General features: G+C 32.0%; 1 long non-coding RNA gene and 1 pseudogene across 1 annotated transcript; one reads left to right on the forward strand and one right to left on the reverse strand.

The window, feature by feature from the left end:
* Positions 1 to 1,028: 1,028 nt before the first annotated feature.
* On the forward strand, positions 1,029 to 2,992 carry LOC139823801 (retinol-binding protein pinta-like; annotated as a pseudogene).
* Positions 2,625 to 4,161, reverse strand: LOC139823802 (uncharacterized). Its single transcript, XR_011734879.1, has 3 exons — positions 3,701 to 4,161; positions 2,992 to 3,151; positions 2,625 to 2,694 (listed from the first exon to the last, which is right to left on the reverse strand). It is a non-coding gene; the product is annotated as an uncharacterized lncRNA (long non-coding RNA).
* Between the last annotated feature and the right edge of the window lie 227 nt (positions 4,162 to 4,388).

Below are 4,388 nucleotides of genomic sequence, written 5' to 3' on the forward strand. Positions count from 1 at the left end.
TCAAGATGTTTTTCACTTATATAGCGATCGTTTACATCTTCAATTAGTCAAAGGAGCAAGAAAGAATATCTACATTTAGAACACAGAAATGTGCATAATATGTATATAATATACAAGCAAAATATAATTAGATTCAGTTTTATGTTTCGAGGAAAATAAATTATTTCTCTCTTTCTTTCATTGCACAGAGAGACACTTGAGAGCATAATGCACGACAGCGGATGTATGAAATTAAATTTCTAATTAAAATTCGTTGCATTCCGAAATTAGAAAAATAAGAAAAGAAATTTGTATTACTCGTTTTGCAACTAGAACTCATTTTTGTTTACGTCATTTTAACTCTTTAACTAGAAATTAGACATACATTTTAATTTATTAATCTTATATGCTTAATTTATAAATATAACAATATAATTATTTATAATTTTTGAATATAAATTTATCTTACATGAATTCTATTCATATTTAAAATTCGAAGATTAGGCTCCAATGGAAATCCACGAATATAAAAAACGGGCTAATTAAGAACCAAGCGCGGTAAATGATGCTAGAAAGTTTTATTTTTATTTCTATTTTACATATCTTCCAACCTTGACTGTGCGCCTTGACTAAATTTGTCGGCGGGTAAAGGTTGGAAGATATGTAAAATAGAGATAAAAGTTAAACTTTCGTGGATTATTTACCGCGCTTGGTTCTTAGTTAGCCCGTTTTCTATATTCGTCTATTCATATTTTTTAAAAGATCTAATGCGTGTTACAGTGCAATGGATTAAGAAATTAAAATTCTTTACAGTTATTTAGATAAGTTAAATCGTATCGTTTTAATTACGGGAAGGAAGGGGCCATTGTTCTAACAATAAACTGTGTTTCAAGTCCGAAAGTGATCAGCGCGCAGTTTAATAAGTTGAAATTTATATTAAGCTACCAAAGACCTCTCTAAGCTCGGACCGAAAATGGCATTTATTCTAATTTAATTGTATTTGATTGTTCCGTGTTATTTGTCGTGTTACATAACACATTACATTAAACATTGTTGCATTTGCTATTTGTCTTATTTTACACGTGACAGTGCATCTACGTAATTTGTAGATACGGGTCTCTCTTCGGTGGACGAGGCTTCGGGTTCATCAACGTTTACTAACATCGCGATGGCGAGCACTTGCAACGATGACGCTGTGCCTCATGTTCCACAAGAGCTGACTGAAGAGGATAAAAGATATGCAGCAGCAAATTTTAACGAGACCGACGAAACGAGAGAGAACGCTGTCGCGGAGATCAAACGCTGGATCGAGGACGAACTGCGCATACAAATCGGTAAAAATGACATCAACGATCCTACGGGCGTGTTGAAATTCAATTACGGCTCGTTACTTCGACAATACAACTCATTCATCTTTAATTGACGTTGACATGACATTACACCGATACACGTCAGAATGTTTAGCTCTTTGAATTCATTCTTGATCGTGTAAAAGAAAAGAAAAACAAAAAATAATGTAACAAATTGTGTCTAACAATGAAGAGAAAATCGAAAATAATCTGAAAGTTTCGGCAAATAATAATAAATGATGAAAAATAGTAACTCGATAAAAGACCTACATGACAAAGTTCGTTATCGTACTATTGCCATTTTGCCATTTTGTAAGCCAAAATGTTTTTCAAATCTTTATTTAAATCTTCTATTAATTAAAAATCCCCATCTTATCTGGTGGCACGCATTTATAAAATATAATTTATAATACCTGATTTAGCACTGTTTCAATTATAGCCTTTTAGTTAAAGGAACTCTTTATAATACCTGATTTAGCACTGTTTCAATTATAGCCTTTTAGTTAAAGGAACTCTTTAATGTGTACACAGATGACTTTCTCATCCTGCGATTTCTGAGAGTATGTAAGTTTAATCTTGAGAAAACTAAGATCAGGATACGAAATTATTATAAGCAACGATCCAATTTACCAGAATGATACTTGAATAGAGATCCGTTTCGACCAGAACTGCAGGAACTGCTTGATTTGGGGTAACAAACAGTATTTCGGATAATTAATCTAATTTTGTTTTTCATTATTTTTTAATCTGCTTTATCTATTTCGGATACATAACAGAACCCTTCACTAATTGCAGCTTTAATTTTAAAAATAACATCTTGCATAAAATTAAAGGTAAATTATTGGTAACTTTCTTTTTTGTTTCGATTATATTCTAACAATAAGAAAAATATTTTATTGAAAATTTTCGAAAATACTAAATGCATTATTAAAATTAAAATAAATTTTGATTTTTTCGAAGTATTCTGAAATATTTTGTTCATTTTTAGAATATGTTTGCCCCTGCGGAAGCCAGATGGTCAAGGAAGGTTGATATTTATTATGTGCATCACTTTGCATGATCCGAGAAGACACCAAGAGTCGGATATATTTAAGGTAAAATATTGAAATACTATAATGTTCGAAAAATTTATGGCCAATTGTCGTCGCGATGAAGTATTTCTAATTATCAATCATTAATTATTTCTTCGAGGGCGATCTTTTTAGATTGGTATGATAGCGATAGAAGTGGCAATGAAGTATTATCCCGCAGCAACAATGTACGGTTGCGTATTGTTAATATATTAATATATTAACAATGCAAAGTAATGCGCATAATAAATATCAACCTTCCTTGACCATCTGGCTTCCGCAGGGGCAAACATATTCTAAAAATGAACAAAATAATTCAGAATACTTCGAAAAAATCAAAATTTATTTTAATTTTAATAATGCATTTAGTATTTTCGAAAATTTTCAATAAAATATTTTTCTTATTGTTAGAATATAATCGAAACAAAAAAGAAAGTTACCAATAATTTACCTTTAATTTTATGCAAGATGTTATTTTTAAAATTAAAGCTGCAATTAGTGAAGGGTTCTGTTATGTATCCGAAATAGATAAAGCAGATTAAAAAATAATGAAAAACAAAATTAGATTAATTATCCGAAATACTGTTTGTTACCCCAAATCAAGCAGTTCCTGCAGTTCTGGTCGAAACGGATCTCTATTCAAGTATCATTCTGGTAAATTGGATCGTTGCTTATAATAATTTCGTATCCTGATCTTAGTTTTCTCAAGATTAAACTTACATACTCTCAGAAATCGCAGGATGAGAAAGTCATCTGTGTACACATTAAAGAGTTCCTTTAACTAAAAGGCTATAATTGAAACAGTGCTAAATCAGGTATTATAAAGAGTTCCTTTAACTAAAAGGCTATAATTGAAACAGTGCTAAATCAGGTATTATAAATTATATTTTATAAATGCGTGCCACCAGATAAGATGGGGATTTTTAATTAATAGAAGAGAATTTAAATAAAGATTTGAAAAACATTTTGGCTTACAAAATGGCAAAATGGCAATAGTACGATAACGAACTTTGTCATGTAGGTCTTTTATCGAGTTACTATTTTTCATCATTTATTATTATTTGCCGAAACTTTCAGATTATTTTCGATTTTCTCTTCATTGTTAGACACAATTTGTTACATTATTTTTTGTTTTTCTTTTCTTTTACACGATCAAGAATGAATTCAAAGAGCTAAACATTCTGACGTGTATCGGTGTAATATCATGTCAACGTCAATTAAAGATGAATGAGTTGTATTGTCGAAGTAACGAGCCGTAATTGAATTTCAACACGCCCGTAGGATCGTTGATGTCATTTTTACCGATTTGTATGCGCAGTTCGTCCTCGATCCAGCGTTTGATCTCCGCGACAGCGTTCTCTCTCGTTTCGTCGGTCTCGTTAAAATTTGCTGCTGCATATCTTTTATCCTCTTCAGTCAGCTCTTGTGGAACATGAGGCACAGCGTCATCGTTGCAAGTGCTCGCCATCGCGATGTTAGTAAACGTTGATGAACCCGAAGCCTCGTCCACCGAAGAGAGACCCGTATCTACAAATTACGTAGATGCACTGTCACGTGTAAGATAAGACAAATGCAACAATGTTTAATGTAATGTGTTATGTAACACGACAAATAACACGGAACAATCAAATACAATTAAATTAGAATAAATGCCATTTTCGGTCCGAGCTTAGAGAGGTCTTTGGTAGCTCAATATAAATTTCAACTTATTAAACTGCGCGCTGATCACTTTCGGACTTGAAACACAGTTTATTGTTAGAACAATGGCCCCTTCCTTCCCGTAATTAAAACGATACGATTTAACTTATCTAAATAACTGTAAAGAATTTTAATTTCTTAATCCATTGCACTGTAACACGCATTAGATCTTTTAAAAAATATGAATAGACGAATATAGAAAACGGGCTAACTAAGAACCAAGCGCGGTAAATAATCCACGAAAGTTTAACTTTTATCTCTATTTTACATATCTTCCAACCTTTACCCGCCG

The sequence above is a fragment of the Temnothorax longispinosus genome, unplaced genomic scaffold (assembly GCF_030848805.1).
Source record: "Temnothorax longispinosus isolate EJ_2023e unplaced genomic scaffold, Tlon_JGU_v1 HiC_scaffold_184, whole genome shotgun sequence".
Taxonomy (NCBI): domain Eukaryota; kingdom Metazoa; phylum Arthropoda; class Insecta; order Hymenoptera; family Formicidae; genus Temnothorax; species Temnothorax longispinosus.